At 36.3% G+C, this 18,726-nt stretch overlaps 1 protein-coding gene across 8 annotated transcripts in view; it reads right to left on the reverse strand.

Annotated features, from left to right (window-relative positions):
* LOC111849650 (zinc finger protein 536-like) overlaps window positions 1-18,726 on the reverse strand; it is a 181,765-nt gene that overhangs the window by 66,739 nt on the left and 96,300 nt on the right. For 6 of the 8 annotated variants that reach the window (XM_023822712.2, XM_023822715.2, XM_023822713.2 and 3 more), the window contains one exon: window positions 8,647-8,765. The exons of the other annotated variants lie outside the window; for them this stretch is intronic. The gene's annotated coding sequence lies outside the window, so the exon portion shown is untranslated. The remainder of the gene's footprint in view (window positions 1-8,646; window positions 8,766-18,726) is intronic. 8 annotated transcript variants of the gene reach the window in all.

Consider the following 18,726-nt stretch of genomic DNA (forward strand, 5'->3'; position numbering starts at 1 on the left):
CTTGTGAGCATTCAGAGGAATTCCAGGAATTTACTAAATGGATGTATTGTAAGTGTTGTACTGTATACTGTCATAGACAATTCAAAGTCATACTGCCTACATGGTTTATACTTGTAAATGCCATATACAATTTGTTAGTATAATACTTAAAAAAAGACTACTACCATAAGACATTTAAATATAATATTGTGCTTTTGGTTAATTTCTTGCCACCATTCCAATATTGAACTGTGGTACTGATAAAAGTATAGCCTTATTAAAGACATACTATACTTTTCTTGTTTCTCTGGAGACATGGTTTTATCATGCATACACATAATAAATATATGAATAAAAGGTGTCACCTAAAATAATGGAACATAAAAGGAAATCTATTAGTTACACTTGCTTTGCAATTTTAGGCACTTATTGACCATAAATTATTGACAAATTTTAATTGCAATTAAATATTTATAAGTCTATGTAAGTATGTAGGTAACAGAGCTATGCAGTGTAAGATTTAAGCCAGACTGTGATCTGTTACTTATTCCTAGATCAAACACCAAACCCCAGAATATTTTTATATAACTGAAATATAAAATATAATTATTACATGAGTATAGAATTGCACATCTAATGCATCAGCATAGATTACCACACAATAACAATATTTATGGAATTACTAAATAAGTGTTTATTTTCAGGGACACAACATTGAAGGTGGTAGCTAATTACAATATTATTGAAGTAGCTAACTAAAAATCTAACTTGAATCGGCTAAATGTTTTATACATTAATTTACAAAAACTGTGCTACTGATTTCAAACACAAACAAGCAAGTAAAACAGAAGTCATACACCTCTGGCTCTTTTGCTCTCCCAAGACTTCAACTTCAAGATTCAAAATTCCAACGAAACATGAAAAATTATTAATACTCTTTATAGAAAGCAAATCTTCTAATTATATTTCATTCGGCCTTTATTTTATCCTTATGACATTCGACGATTTTTCTTCAATGAGAATAAAAGAACAGACAATAAACAGGTAGGAAGCCATATGCTTTTGAATCTATATTAATTATGCCATAGTTAATGGACTCTTTAAATATTGATGTACCGCAGACCCTTTTAATTCTAGGATCTTAAAAATCTTCATTCCATCACTATGATGAAGTTGCAAGATAATGTGGGGAAACTTTTAAACTCTGAAAGCTATTCAGTCATGGCAATTATGCAATGTAACTGTACTGTATGTTCAAACAGAAGTTTAAATACCTCACGCATCCTGTTTAAGCAACTAACCAGTCTTATCAAAGCAGCCAGGAAATGCTCTCAGTTCTTAGCAGATGCTACAATGTGTTTATTTGCTTCACCACAACTGTTTTCAGCTCTTAGTGGAAGTAAGGAAACGTGATATTTCTCTTTTGATCATAATGTGGTTGAAAGTTGGCAATTATAGTCAAGTTTCACGCTTAAATGTGAAAGGAGGAAAACAGACTCCTTAATAAGAGCAGAGTACATTTATTATGGACTAATTGAAATGAGGAAATCTAACTGGAGAGCTGCTCCCAGGAGAATGGGTGGGGGACTTAAGGGAGTTTCTGTAAATGTTTATTTATTGAATTATATCGGAAATGGGGTGGCTTTCTCTCCTAGGATTGGATGCCTTCTGAGAAGTGCAACTAGAGCAAAGCATTCCAGCATTTGCGTAGACCAGCACAGTGTGCATCGATGAAAATCCGTCACAATATACGGCTTTCATAATAAATATGATGCACTGTGTTTAGTCCAGAACCTCCAGATTTATGTACTCGTTCCATGACCTCCCTCCGAAGCTTCTACACAGGATTATTTTAACTGAATTTGATTTTATATTGAGATAAAGTGAAGAGTTTATTAGTTGGGTTAATGGAGAGATATTTATGAAGTGTTCTGCTGTAAATTGTGACACGGATTCCCTGGAAATGGCTTCTTGCATCTTTTGGGATAACGCATATCCTTAAACCAATTAGAAATTATACAAAGTATTACTATAATGCAGAAAAAGTTTTACTCCATGTATAATTTAGTGCAAGGTGAATGTAATCTCTATGCATTTATATATTACTATTTATCTAACAGACAAACATTTTTAACATGTTCTCTGAGTAAGGCATATTTCACTCACAGTTCTCTCCATAAGGATTGCTTTATAGGCAATAACCTTTTTCAGGACTGTTCCTTCACTGCTAACAATATTCAGTAGTTCTTCGGGGACTCATTCATTCTCGCTTCTCTTTCTCCTGGCATACATTTGATTTGCATCTAAATATGTATATTAAGGACAAAATATACAAAAATAGGCATGAAATCACCAAGAGTGGCCAGATGTCCGTGTTTAAATCCATGTAATACAAACTCTACTGATGTGAAAAAAGGGGAGGGGGGGAGCTACTAAAAAAGGAAATATATTCTTATCATAAAACCAGAATCCAATTTCATCAAAACACTCATTAAGCACATTATAAGGCAGGGCATAATAATCAGGACTAAAGCACCTGCCTCATTGAATCTGCTACACACAGACTATCCTTGTCCTTTTTTATGATACAAGGCATTAAATCATCAGTGTCCTACAGCTGGGATCTCTTGTCAGAAAGGCCTGGGCACCGACCGCAAGGCTGACGACACGGTGCCACCATCACAGAAACTGCTCGTCGGAGGCACTTGACGGGAGTTTGCAGAAGCCGGGGTACCTACAGGGGCAGGTTAGCGGCAGACCCCGGGGAGAACACGTTACCCTAACCCTGCCAACAACACCCCATAGGTAGATGGGTTTAATCTGCCCATCCCATCCCCTCTTGGCAGCACGCGGCTTGTTTGCAGATCCTCCACCCGTATTCGCTTCCGCCTTCCCTCACTTCTGCATCTGATTAGGTTAACAATGTGCTGTTATTTGCATGCTGATTTCACAGAGCCTCTCTTTTACAGCTGCTCTGAAAGCTGGCCCTGCGCTCAGTAATATGATCGCACAGCAGTCAGTAAATTCAATCTCTGTCACCCAGGTGTGCTCTTCACTTGGATCTAATTCCTTCCAAGCCCCCACTGCCCCCCCCCCCCCCCATTTTAGCTTTTATAAGCTTCCATTACAATCAAATGTAGAGGAAAACCACAGTGTTCCTTTTTTTAATTACAGACTAAAAAAGATTTCAGCGTGTTCAGAAAGCAACTTCAAAACAGGCTGTCATATAGACTTCTATTCTTATCACATTTAAATGTCAATAGTGTGAAATACTGTAAATACTGTAAGTTGTGGTAGACTTCAAACACCAATGCTCATTTAAATACAGATCTTCTTACCTAACTGCTTATTTTAAATAATTGCATGCATGTTAAATGTACATTTTTGTTTAATTATTATTTGATAGCTGAGTACTGTGCTTTATAATATATACATTGGCTTCCACTGTACAGGATGCTGATGTGACCTTACATTGATTTACCATTTTTAATTTTTTTCTTTAAATTATGTTATCATACCCACCCACCCCTCACCCCCTCCCCAAAAAATACACACACACACACACACACACACACACACACACACACACACATAAAAGAAACCCATGGGGCGGAAACGGCTATATCTAGGACAGAGCAAAATTTCATCAAGTTCCCTCCACCCATTTCCTTATTATAAACAGGTTGCAGTACTGACAACAGCTATTACAATTTTCCGCACATTGTACTTTACACCCAAAAGCACGTCTTCCAAGCCATGGTCCCAAAAAGGCTTTCACCACGTTCACAACACATTCCTGTGGGCTTCCTCTTTTAGCTCTGCTTGAAGTTTTTTTTTCTTCTTTCTTTTCTTTCTTCTCAAGTAAAATAAATGTTATCGCAATTTGAAACATTGTATGCAACACTCATCACCACTGGTCAGGGGTGTTTTATGGTCTAAGGTATTTACGAATAAAAGCAATAAAAATTCAGAAAAGATACATATCCATGTGTATAAACTTCTACTCTGATACAGGGAATTTGTTATCATTATTATAGTACAGAAATATTTTAAATAAAAAATGTAGTATCCGTATCAATCCATATCAATTACATATTTAAGAAGAACAAATTACCAGCTAGCCACATCTTTGCTCAAGTATTGTGGAGTTTAGTGTCTGTGTAAATGCTTTACAGAACCTTTTGATATGATTTCAGAAAGTTGGGAACACCTGTAGGACTCTATCCAAAGAAAACTTCAAAGTGTTATACGTCTATAAAGCGGAATAGTTTCTCAGCAAATCAGGATAACTCCCTTTGTCCAGGTTATATCATTTGCCTCCATCAGCTAACCAGCACAGAGACTCTTCAAAAAAGGTCAGTCCAAAAAACCTTGTCAACCTTGTGCAGCGTTAATGCTGGAAATGAGCAGAAATAAACGTCCAGTGGATGCACATGAAGAATCATGATCAAATAAAGATTTTAGTCTAAGAAAGATGGAAGTTGCAAAGTAAATTGGCTCGACATTATCTAAGCTGCTCTTTCGTTTTAACTGCTACTGAGATCAGAGACATAGACATCCACAGTACATACCATGTAATGCACAGACTACCTGTTATTACCTTTAAAAAAGTGAGAACAGTGACTTATTCAAAACGGATCATGGATTTTTTTAAAGAACCGAGTCCATTATGAACATTACTATATCATTCTTAAATTTGATATAATATTTAAAGTACTTCAGAAAAAAGCCAGACTGAACTGTACATCACATCAGTGACAGTGACAAGACGTCTAGAGTGTGTGCAGTTTAGTAATCTGGCTACGGACCCGTAGGTAACTCCTCGATGGATATGAACTGCATACAAATCACTAATAACTAAGTTCACATCTTTAAAGATGGTTGTCATGTCAGTGCTTTACAATACCCTGAGATTTATTTAAATGTATCACTACATTTTTTAAGGTGTAACCTTTATATGACCAGACCAGGAAAAATGTGCATTAGATGTGAGAATTTATGTGACACCAGCAGCATTTAAAATTTGCAGGAAATAAAGCTTACAAAATCATGCTTAAAAGAGATATACGAGTTGATGTGAAAATATCACCGAAGCCCAAACAAATCTGGAAAGAAGTCAATCAAAAATAGGAGGTGGGGGTGACTGAACTACAATGGAGGTGCAATCGGCCACTGGGATAGTAAGAAAGTTCACAGAGACCCACTGAGGGCCCAGTGATCTATCATAAGACCCGCCATGAAAAACACAAGTGTCCTCAAAATTCTTATCCCCTTGAATGTCGAGCATAAAGAGCCCTACTGTTGTTTTCTTTCCTGACAAAGCACTTTGATGGATTCTCCCTGGAAATAAAAAAGGGGGGTTAAAAAAAAAAGTTTTAACAAAGACACAGACTAAAAATAAAAGATGCTTGTGTGTCTGGCCCAAGACCCTGACAAAAAAACAATCAAGGAAATAACACTGAAAAGGGGGAAGAGAGATGTGTCAAATCTAGACCTTTCAGTAGCACTGAGGGTACAATGCTGGCCACAGATATGTACTGTATAAGTTTACTGTCTAGTGCTTATCTGTGAAACTGAAAATGTTCATACAGTAAACCTCAGTCATTCGGAATTCATTTGGAATGGATTCATTCCAGAGTGGCAGATCAGGGAAGGGTATCTGAAAGCTGAACTCATCTGACAATAAATACTAGAACCAAGAACAGCAGGCAATGCTTCACCCGATACCGAGTTTCACGTAACAAGGAATGCCTTCTTTAGACCTGAAAATTCAAAGGCAAACCTTCAACTTTCATAGTAACCATCAGCCACTAACTAATAAATTTAGATTACAATGAGCTGTCCCATGGTCCAGACACATTTTCTGTCTTTATGAGCATAACACCAGGAATCATACAGCCTGCATACGCATACACAACATTAGTGTATTAACACTAATAAATACATACGTAGTTTGCCACAAGCTGCAGTCATTCTTTGTCTCCAAAGCTTTGCATGTTTTCATTGCAGTACAGAACTATAAATATTCTCAGCTACACCAAGATGAGAAAAGACAAAAGACAGAGCATTGCTCTTAAGCACAGGCATTTGTGTTTATTTCAGCGCTCCATGCCAATAATGTTTTGGAATAAATGTTTCTCTGAATTCCCCCTCACTTTGTTGAATATATCTTTCTCAGTTTGCCTCATTTATAATTGGGTTCTGAAATGCTCTCAGTGTCTTTCCACGAAACATCCTTGTGCTGAATTCACACCAAGTGTTTGCATTCTGTTCTTTCTATCTATCTTTCTATCTATCTATCTGCATTATTTCACCACATATCCTACATAAACTACATGGACAGGACAACGCAAGTGTTCACTGCAACGTGTTATCAGTAGAATAAAATCTATACATTCCTAAACTACTTCCTAAAACTAATCTAAAATTTCTAGAAAAACAATATTGGTTTTAATACCAAAAGAAGAAGAAATATAAAACATAAACAGTGCACTGACATTTATGAGTTTGTTAGGGCCCCATTCCGGCAGTTAATATTTCTGCTGAATTATAAACGTAGCATAGGAAGAGGAATGTAGAAATATGGATTGATAAATTGGATTTGACACCCTACGGTACCAAAAAATACTGCATGCAAAACTGTTTATGTGGTCTGCAACTGGTGTATGACATTAGCATTTCTTATTTTACTTTTATATCTACTATATATGTCTACTTTTTATATTCAATATTTATAAATGCCATTAGAAAGCATATCATCAAAAAAAGAGGTGTGATTAAAAGACATGAAGTCCACCAACCAGATTGCATGTTTATGGATAGCTAAACTAGTCTGTTATGGAAAAATAAGACAGACTATGGCAACTGTCCATTTAACCACGATTTCTTTGTTCCCTGAATGTAATGACGTCTATAAATACTCTACTGATGAAAATTGCAAAACTTTTTGTTTGTTATAAACTTTCGCATCTTTTCCAGTTTCACCAACCTGGAATCAGGAAGCACCTTTGCAGTAAAGCTAAAGCACATACCTGTTAAGATGTGTAACATTAGCAATATGTGTGTTTCTTATGGAATATATTAATAGTACACAGTGAGAGACAATGATAAAATGATAAAAAAATATCGCCTCTTTGTATCCACATTAGAAACTTTTGAAAGCCACCACTAACATATGTTTAAAATGTCATTTAAAACAGAAAACAAAGGCAGACCAACAGGGTTTACTTCTGATATCCTTAGTTCATTCTGTCTCTCTCTCAGTTCACTTGGACCTCAATGTGAGAGAATCCATTCTGCATTAAGTTAAACACTGATTTCATCATCTGGGTAATACACATAACTTAAAATCGAAATCGGATATTAAAAATGACAGGCTATATGAGTTTGGTGACTGAGTTAGGGTCACGGAGGGAGGGGAGAGCGGCCGGCTTGTCAGGCACTATCTGTCAGAGTGAATTAGGGACGATCAGAAGAGACCGAAAGGGAAGGTGATTGTTATTAAGGAGCGGGGATCTGAGCAAGATGCCCAGATGTGGCCGTGCATATGAAGAACAGGAAACTAGCAGTTTAATTCAGGAAGCGCAGCCGCATGCAGAGCCCAGCACAAAGGATAAAAGTCTATTGTCCTCACTAATATGGAAGTGACTTTGATACTAGCGAGTCTTAGAGGGGAAAATAGCATATTTTCTCGATGAGAAACTTCCTATTACTATCTCACGAAAATACCAAAAAGAGAGGAAAAAAATAAAGCAAGAAGTTGACCTAAATGTAAAACAAAACACAATGCTTGAACCAACTGTTCACACAATCACACAGATTTTTTGACAGTCGCTTTTCAAACAACAGAAATGCTTAGTTTTGATAGGACGCCATAAGATCTTGTATGTGCCGGGGGCTCTGGGAATTTCTTAGAGTCGTGGTCTTGCCTCTAGATAGTTGTCACTGACGATAGATGTTTACAATATGCTCAAGGAGAGCGGGCTTGATTTGAGTGATTGTGACACACATCTACCCACATACAGTCTTAGAGGCACATTTATTGATGCTAAAGTTCCTACCTAGTAAACACAGGTCTTGTAATACTCAATAACATTCCAAACAACATATCTGTACATGTCTGAAGAGACTAAACATTTACTTCAGATTCAACCATTTAGAAAGAACATATACATTTATAGATATTATGGGTGTTTAAATTGAAGCAGAAAACACACCATTTATAATGTTTTAATTACGTCTGTGCTTTTTATTATGTGTAATTTTTCTATAGTGGAGACTGGTCTTCTCATAAACAACACTAAACTAGTTTGTTCTTGTATTTGTATGTTACTTTCTTCTGTCAGCTGGAGTTTTGAAATGTTTAAAAGGAGTTCATAAGCTGTAAGTACATTTCTAAGCTTCACATTTGTATATCCTTTGTATTTCGCTTTGGTATTTTTGATTACAAAACAGATACCTTTAAATTGTTTTTAAACCTGTTGCCAGTATTGCCAGCAGGAGGAACACTGAAGATGCGTTTGTGTTACTGGTACATGTAACTATTACAGCATTCAATAATCAAACACATTAAGTGTAGGACACGTGATACAGAAGATGCATGAATGAATGAATGACCGACCTGGTCATGGTGTAGGTAACGTTGACAAATAAGGGAGTACATCTTACCTTAACACGCTAACTTCATTCTTGTATAAGGTCTGCCAGGGAGGTTAGAACACACAGAGGCAAGAACTACAGATGATTAAGGGTGGCAAGGAATGAAGTCTAAGGTGGTTTCCACTTCCCTGTTATAAAATAAATGGGGCAGAGACAGAGATGGAGGTTAGGAGCAGAGCAGGACCCTGATGTCAAGTGCAATGTAACAAATGCGGCAAATTACAGCAAAACGCAGGGGTCAAGGAAAATTCAGCTGAAAAGGTTGAAGATGAAATTCAATCTCGTCCATGCGGCAAGAGAAAAATCTATCCCAAAACCAAGGCCACCAGTGTTGTGCAGCAGACGGGAAGCTAAACGCTGCATTGCACTGTGGGATCTTTTATTTTCATCAGATCAATAAGAGCTTATATTTGTCAGCCGTCCAAGTAGCTGCTACTTCTGACAGCCTCCACTTTATTTTCTCACTCCTCCTGCTGCTAAATCAAGCCCAGCTACTGCAAACGAAAATCAAGCCTTCAGGAATATTTACACGTCCAATCAGAATTCCATTTAAATATATATATATATATATATATATATGAATTGTTAAAACTTTATTGGCAAACGTTAATCTTACATAGCCTTTGGTTTATACCCTAAAAGAGTCACTGCAGAAGAACCCAATTCTTAAAGCTTAAATCCCCAGTATTTGTGCTTTTAGGCTAAATCATATCTCAGTGCTTAAACATCTACCTAAAAGGACAACAATATAGCACACAAAAAAATAAACAAACAAACAAATGTGCAGAGTAAAATCTTTAATTATGTGTAAGGCAAATTTTGCTGTTAGACATTTTAAATAGATTATTCCTGCTCCATCTGTGTCATTATTGATTTATAAGACATTACGCCACTTCAGCAAAAGAAGCATTTCCACTATTATATTCAAGCTCATATATACAGAACAGCTTTACTGGCTGAGATATAAGTACATATGTAATGCATACCTACACATATACTCATGTATACTTCAACCTGTAATGATCTTAAAAATAAATAAAATGCATTAAAATGTGGTGATAATAATGGGAGAAGAAAAGCTGAAGAAGAATTCTGACCCTGAATAAGAAGCATCATTAACATTTCAATATTATGTGCTATTTGTTAAGCAAGAGCAGATGTTGGTGCATTTAATTGACCTATATGTGAATTGCAAGCAAACCTTTAACTCGTGTTTTCTGTTGTTTGGATGCATTTCACAATGGCACTACTTCTGAAGATCCACACGCCAAGGTACAAAAAAAATGGGTTATTAAAACAAACTAAGAGAGAAAGAGAGAGCAGATGAGGCCATCTTAAAGAAAGTCTTCCACTTACATGGAGGTTCAAAGGTTTTCAAAAATTACAGGACCTTATTATTCCACTTCCATTCTATGTGTCGGCATTATATATATGTGTGTGTGTTTGCTGGTAAGAATGATAGAATGGTTGTATGAGGGAACAATGAAAATCTAAAATGCTGTTTTACTATGTTTCAGTCTGGAAGGTCTTGCCACTCCCACCCTCACTTGTCTTCTTAGGAATGTCATTACATTATATTAAATAGTCTCTGTCCAGAAGGCAAGAACCACCAAATATATAACAAGGCATAAAAGCCCCCACCAACCTGCAGCTATTGGGCTGGAATATATAAGGTCCGAAAGTCACAGAGCAAGTATGAAGCAGTGTTGAGTGTTCATAGCTTGCCGTGTCACAGGCTAATAGACACATAGCTAATGAATTACAAGCTTGGAGAGTATGGCAAGCTGACATTTTCTGGGAGCAAGGCAATTTCATATTTGCTGCGCAGAAATTGCATCACGTGGAGATGGCAGGAGATTAGCATAAAAATTAACACTTAAATTTCAGCTTATTGTCAACCCCTCACATTCCCCTTCTGCCTCACAACAATCAATTCCTATTATAAATCTGATTAGATTTCACGATGCTTATTATTCAAAGCATGTTCCTATGTGTGATTCTCAGGCTTGAAGACTATTTGTATAAATGTTACCAAGGAGTAAATAAATCTACCGTAGTTACATCTTCCGTTGTGCATGTTCCTTCATTGGATTCTTCTGCATTCAGTATTTGAGTATAATTGTCATTTTAAAAGCAAATTTGTAATTACAAAAAAAACAGTTTTTTTGTTTATTTGCAGATATAGTGAGCAAGTCTGTTTTCTTGTCCTTCTGCATTCAAGCCTGTCACAGAAAATGGGAGAATCATATAGCCACAAATCTGAAACAGAAAAACCGAAAACTGAAGAAAAACAAAATGTTCCAAAATATCTGATATTTATTTAATTGGATTGGTAATTCAGCATATTGATGGTTATCTGGTTATGTCCTTCCTTAATGTCAGACAATTGATCTTTCAGTGTTTAACTATGGAAACTTCTGAAACCGTAACGTGTGCACTTTTTTTCTCTCGTTCAAATCCTTGTCTACATTTCATCAATGCGAATAAAGTTTAACTGAGGCTGACGTCATAGTAGGTTTCTGTGCTGCTTTGTTCATCAACAACCTCAAATCTGTTCATTGTGAGAGAAAAGCCCTTATTTGGGTTTTAACCAAATTTTACATCTGGATATATACAGTATATACACATCTTTAGACAGCAATGTTCAAGTGCCCTCATTTGAGTATGATTTACCAAGACATTAAATACATACTGCTCACATACACATCTCTGACATTCATGCCTAAGAGTTGCACTAATACTGCAGACATTAATGTTTATCTATAAAGTAAAGCAACTGCAAGATCATTTCTGTGGAATTCTGCCTTGGAAAGATCTCTCTGGAAACTCTTAAGGTTGCTGCAGTAAAATATTTGTCCTTATACTACATTTGAAAATGCTGGATGAATAGCAAAAATGCATGTGCACTTGGGTGGCTTGGGAGATTCCTTCTTTGTTTAGTTAAATGCCATTTCATTGCATCCAGATGTCTTCAAACGTAGATCACCCACTATCCCTTTCAGAACAAAAACATATCTAAACATACATTATAACCACATTCCTCCACTGACCTTGCAAAACACAAATATGTCTCGCATCCTAGAAGAGTTAATGTTAAATTGAGATGAAAGTCAGATCGATGGACTTAATGTAATTGGTTAAAGGCCTCACCTGAAGTTTGTACACATTTTCAGCTGGCGACAAAAAAGGTAATTTTGCACTTGTTTTCAGTGTGAGTTTGGCCCATATGCTGGCGTAAGAGGAACTTTCTGAAAAAAGTCATTCCGTACAAGAAGCTATGCTTGTTTCCCATGGTGAAACATCGCAGAAAATAGCCAAAACAATTTAAAGTGCAAACAACAAAAGTCACAATAGCTACTACTACATATATCTACCGCTACAATATGACCCACCAAACTGAGAACAAACTGTTACAAAACAAACTAAATGCAGAAACAAGTTTTGTTTTCCAGCCCAAAATGCTGTCTGTCCACTATCTAGAGGACTTTCCCTCTGCAGATTCATAGAGATGTGGCATTTCATTGGAAGCTGGCATTTCTGAGCAACTATCATGTTTGCACTGATGTCTATTTTGCAGGCTTTTTGGAAATTATAAGGATGAAAACAAATAGCTACCATCATGTGAAATGTTGTTGTGAGTTAGTCAGGGAAAAGCTGGCGTTTGAAAGGTAGCTACTGATACGTTTTCCCATTACGGTATCAAACCATGAACATATATTGCAGGATAGTGCATTTAAAACAAAGGAAACTGTGATATGACACATACCTTTTGCAAAAGTCTACTTTCATACAGAAATAAGATCAACACAAGCAAGTCTTATATTTTTCAAATTTAGCTTTAAAAACGATGGCTAGTAACCTCATATTAATTAATAATTGTAATAAAAAGCTTTATAAGCCCTACATACCACCAGATAATTCCCGATTATAATCACACCTGCACTTTAAACTAGATGTTCACCTATTTTTATGTTAACAGGTTAAAAAGGGCTTGACCACCCAGCTACGAAAATGTTAGTATGTCTGTTTTCATATCAAAAATATGTAATTTATTTTCAGGGTATATATTTCATATGACTTATGAATAATAAACTATATATTTTGATACAGTTTCCAATTTGTCTATATTATACTTAAATTCAAGTTAAACTCATACATTTTCACCATAATCCCTCCATAAAAAGTTGCACATTCTTATTCTGTACGTGTTTCATGTGAATTCAGTTGTTCCCCAAACAGACAATCTTGTTCAATACTAGACAACTATCTTCTCTGATTTACAGGTATATTCTAAAGGTAAGTAATCTTTCACAGCAGTGGCTACTTTTTATTTCCACAAGGACACATAATTAACTCAATGTGCCCTGTCTTTTTGTCTCTTTCTCTTTTTTGTGAGGTGTTTAACGTTTGTTTAAACTTTATTGTGAAATGTTTGCATTCTCAACATTCACAGGCCACACACAGATTATTATTTCATACTTCATTTTGAAAAGTTTATACTTTTCAATAAAGCATCTCCCCCTCACACATACTCACTTTCAATCTCTCACTCATTCGCTCTTCCAAGAAACTAAAGATAAAACATGTTTTTGGACTTAATTTTACACACATGCACACACACACACAAACACACACAATTTAAATACACATATTATTTAGCATTTAGCATGTAGCACAATGTGTACTGTTCGATAATTTATCATTTTCCTTGCCAAATAAGCTGTAGTGGATTATATTAGAGAGCAGATGTCTATTATTGATTCACATGAATGATTCACATTATTGGTCACCAGACCTTTCAAGGCAAAGGTTTGAAGCAAGGCACACAATGAATGTGAAATCTGCATGCTGATCGCAATTTTTGTACCTTCTGTGGTGATAGCGTACCTACTGTTCTTCTCACGCAGCGAAATAACTTGTAAGATAGGGAAGGAGCCATCAGGACAAAGTGAAAGAAGGTTCTAAAAAGAGAATTGTCTGTTTAAAACTTAAATTCATTGTTACAGTCTGTCTTCTGAAATATAACAATAAAAAATCTCTTATATGTACAGACCCCATCAAGCTTATGCTTAAGTCAAATCCTCATTTATCAGACATACATTTCATTATTGTACTAATTCATTTAACTAATTTACCAAAAAATACCTCCAACTCAAGAAACATGACAAAAAATTAGGGAGAGTAATGTAAATCTTTCCAGATGTGCAATTCCATTTTGTGTCCTTGTATACTTGTCTACTACCTAATTTAATGTAAAACTGAATTACTCATCATGAGTATATTTAGTGAGTACTAGACAGAACCTGAAAGCATGACTTCAGGGTCAAAAGGTTACACACAGTTTTTATATTGCACTTCGCCTGAGTGTGTATTATGGAGGAAAGAAAAGGACTTGATCTCCTGAAAAAGGCCACTCAGATTAGACCAGGAGAAATCCAGTCTCAGTAGATAATCTTAAAACATATATGACTCAAACATCTTGGCGTCCGAACCATAGTATGCAGATTGTACAGATGGAAACTTCAGAGCTGGGCCTGTCATTTTTTGATTAAGAAGAGGAAATGATTTCACGTTAAAGATATTCTCCCTTATGTTGTTGTAATTTTAGTCCTCATGTTCTTTCCACTGAGTTAGAGAGATTTATTTAGCCCCTCTAGATGTTTAAGCAATAGCAACTTCACTGTAATCTCAACAGCCCATCTATTTTCCTTCTGATTGTCCAAATATCACAACTGTAAAATACATTTGCAGTCATTCTGATGTAAACAACTCGCGAAGCATCAACAGTATATAACATGCACGCATTGTGATTATTTCAAATTGTGAGAAAGAAGGGGGAAAAATTATACATTTTTAAGAAACTAAACAATCCAAATGTTTTGAATATTTCACTGTTTAGCTCCACTCAGTTTAATGAACTCTTGTCTGCTCCAAAGTCATTAGTTACTAATAATACAGTGATTGTACTGGAATACTGTGTAATTCATAACAAAAAAGCTCAATGAAATCTAAAAGATGTATAATTCTGTTCATACAATCTCTATATTTTAGATATTAAGGAGTGTTTTCCCCGTTTACCCTTGCCACAGTGAAGGGCTTCCCACATCTCAGCTGACCCAGACTGCGAGCTGAAGCTCACTGACGGCTTCCATTAGCATCGCTGAAAGAGCTTCTGCCCACCAGAGAGGCCCCCAACCAACAGCGTGACTTCATAATCTGACCAGGAAGAGAAGCGCCCCTCCCACTCCCTCCACTCCTCCCCTTTCCTACATTTGGCCTCCATTTGTCTGTCCCATATGAGTTCAGATCATCCCACTGATTTTATATATGGAGGTGAAGCTCAAGTCATCACTAACAATTGCATAATGGGGGAGGGGGCAGCCAATTAAGAGGACCACCTAGCTGTTTCCGACTGAGTCCTGTTCCACCAGTTACTCTGAAACAACTGCCAGACTGTCCAGAATCACAGTGTTTCTAAAGGTATTAACATTTAATTTTTTTTAAATAAACATTACTTGCATTTATTAAATTCACAATAACTTACTACTGCTAGTTATTATTACATGTACTTATGACATGCTAATAAAATGCACGTAACTCACAAAAATGATTCAATGATCAATTAAATGCACTTAAGAATAACATTTTATGTACTTACAAGTAACATACAATAACAAATGTAACTGTGACTGATAAATGCTAATTTGAAAATAAAAATAATTCAAGTTTCACATTATATCTCATCCTTGAGATATGAATTGCATGGTTTCATGCTAAATATTCTTTCCATTTAATCTAACTAACCTTTTTAGTACAATTCCTAGATATATACAGCTTGGTATTTTTGGCAAATTAATAAAATAGGGTGACATTCACCATTTGAAATATATGACATTTCTTCTGCTGTAGAACAGTGGTAGACATCCATCAATCCATCTGTTATCCTGTACAGTGTGGTAAAGGGGTGGGGTGCTTGGAGCCGGCCCACACACAGCACAGGGCATGCAGTGAAGAACCACCCCGGACAGGAAGCCAATCCCTCACAGGGTATGGTGATATAGATATTAAATGACATCAACTTTTAATGGCAGCAATTTGTAACCCCGATGCCAGATGTGACGTTTATTATTCAGCTAGTTAGTTCCCCAAAACAGGTCAGTGACATCCACATTCTCAACAGCATGAAAGGCATGAGAAAATCAGGACTTTCGACACCCTCGGTGGGTGGGATTTCCATACCCTGTCAGTCACTCACTGGCTAAACCTACTTCCCATTGTACACACACTGCATCATAATTAGCTTGTGTTTACATGACAATAAGTGAGCTTGTGCAAATAGGTGATGATTCTGGAATAGCGTTCGGTAAAATTGTGACTGAGTGTCACACCAGGCTCCAGACCACCTCCCCCCCCCACCCCACAACGTTGTAAGTCTTTTATTTATTTTGTTTTTATCACTTGTTTAACACCAAACTGTACCAGTAACAAGCTTCAGCACACAATCTTCAAACTTAAAAAAAAATATCTGCTTCATCTATTTATACAGCAAGACTGTTCTATACGACCTTGTGCAACAATATTCATTACATCATTAGGTTACTTCTTCATTAACTTTTCATCATTTATGGGGTCGCTTTTTTCTAATGGCATCTCTTTCTTGGAGCGAAAATAGACAACAGCACCAGAGGAATCCCCGGACAGTTTCTACTTGTGCTGAATTGTAAGATCCATATTATAAAAAGGCCCTTACAATATTTCCCAAAAAATACAAACTGTGTATAACAGTTTAGAGCTTAGCCTTTATTCCACTATTTGCCATACATGATGTTATTGTGCCCTGCCCACAATCCTGTCAAAGATGGCACTTCCACAGAGCACTTTGCTCTCGATATGTCATTGCAGTTGGCCGTCATCTGTCAGTGTTAACACAGACTGTATGAAGAAACCCTGGCCATAAATAATTTAAAAAAGAGGCAATTATAAATATAAAACCAATGATATTGTAGTAGGTCAGATCTACAATTGAATGTTTTATTTAAATGCCTCCTATTTGCTTATTTTTAAGGTAATTTTTTAGTCCTAAATGGCAAGTAGTTTGCAGTGAAAAAAAGTGGAATACACATAAATTAACAAGCGATTGGAATTACTAAGTCATTCATATGGAAGGGGGAATTTAGAAAAAGATAAACGATTTACAAAATAGCCAGACAGATATGTATGAGATACGAAAAGCGGTATGCTAATATCATCTAGCCTGTGTGACTGCACAACAGTGTCTATCGTCCCATAACATACTAGCCTCCCAGCACCAAATGGAAATCCTCTTGATGTCTTTCACTTTGAGCTACTTGGGGTTTCCTTCTTTAACAAAAGTCTATGGATAAAAGCCACTGGGCTCCCTAAGAGTCCCATTTTCTATGTTTAATCTGATATTCAGTACATATAACAGAGTGCGGACTAAATAAAGGAAACACCTAATAATATATTAATTTACAGGACATAATAAGGAGTGGGCTGCCCTGTGCCTTGAGAAAAGCTTCAGTCATTCTTGTAATGCTGTCATGCAAATCCTGAACTATGTGTAGTGTGGCACTAGAGAATGTTTGAACAAGAAAAGCCCTAATTTTTTTAAGGATAAAGCAGGTGAACATCTTCTCTGCATTATTCACTCTAAAACATTCCATAAAGGTTCCGTGATGTTTAGCTCAAGTGAAGGGAAGCCTTGGATGACGTCTGACATCCTAACATTCATGAAAGCATTCTGTGATCTGTTAAGCAGTGAGTATAGGGACATTATCAACATGGAATATGGGAACATAATTAAGGAACAGTGTTGGAAGCACCTGGCCCTATAATGACCTCATATTGCCTGTCTGTGCAGACCAATTACTGGACATAATGACTCCCATGAGATGGCTGCCCATACCAACAGACAGTGGGGGTTGAGGGCATCCTTTGGCTTTCTACAAATGGCGGCCAGTCAAGACAGGAGAGGAGGGTTAAAATGCCTCCTCACAGCATATTACTTTTTAAAAATTCTTTAGGGGTCCAGGTTTTGTGTTCCTTACACCAAGTCATGAGTCTTTGCTCCTTAGCCGTGGATGCAAGCAGGTATCGAATGGCAGCCATGCCGTAAATTCCAGGATTTCATGTAGAATGTAGACTTTTGGTCGAAACAGGGTCATAAAGGTACTGATTCAGTTCTTGGATATTTTTGGAGTACATCCTAGTGTTTAACCGCTAACCTGTCACATGTTTGCCGATTCCTATTGGTGAGCTTTGCCTTGCCATCACTCTTCGTCTTTGGCAATATAATTTGCACGTTCAGCATATGCTGTCATTATTTTTGAGAATTTTTTTTTTTACTAATGTATTAGAAATACGGGAATTGACTGTTTGGCCTCTTTGCTTGAAGTTGCTTTGAAAACTCACATGTCAAAGCACAGACTCTCATGTCTGTTATCACTGACCTAGCTAAATGTGTAATTTTTATTAAGTTACTGAAATGTACGTAACTGAAATCTTTTTCATGTGGTGTTTCCAAAGTGCATACTCAATAGGTCACAATTAATGTGACAAAGAATTTCTCTCTATGATTTCATAATAAACAAAACAAAATCTCAAAATTTATAAAATTGAAAACTGAAAACTATTATTATTAGTAGTAGTATCATCATTATTATTTATTATTATTATTACTACCACCAGACCATAAGATTGTTACATTATTACCAGACTATTGATGCGTGGCAGAGAAGAGCGACTATCATACATGATAATTTGATCATCAGATGCTCGGTGTGCATCGCTTCTCTCTCCAAGCTGCATTGTCATCGATATTGGCATGTGATTCACCCATTATGTTGACTGGCCTACACTACAGATTATGCCTGTCATTTTTTTCCTTTTCTGAAGTCATTTTACAGAAAAGTCATACAGATGAGCTTCTCAGATTTTTAAAGATTACCAATTACAGCATGTTTTACCAAATACTTCATTTAATTTTTTTCTGCCCTCTCTCCTTTGTCAACGATGCTTAAAATGTTTTTTTTTTTTTTTTTTTTTAACATGAAAGTATTTTAGCAGCTC

This window comes from Paramormyrops kingsleyae, chromosome 13 (genome assembly GCF_048594095.1).
Source record: "Paramormyrops kingsleyae isolate MSU_618 chromosome 13, PKINGS_0.4, whole genome shotgun sequence".
In the NCBI taxonomy this organism is placed as follows: Eukaryota; Metazoa; Chordata; class Actinopteri; order Osteoglossiformes; family Mormyridae; genus Paramormyrops; species Paramormyrops kingsleyae.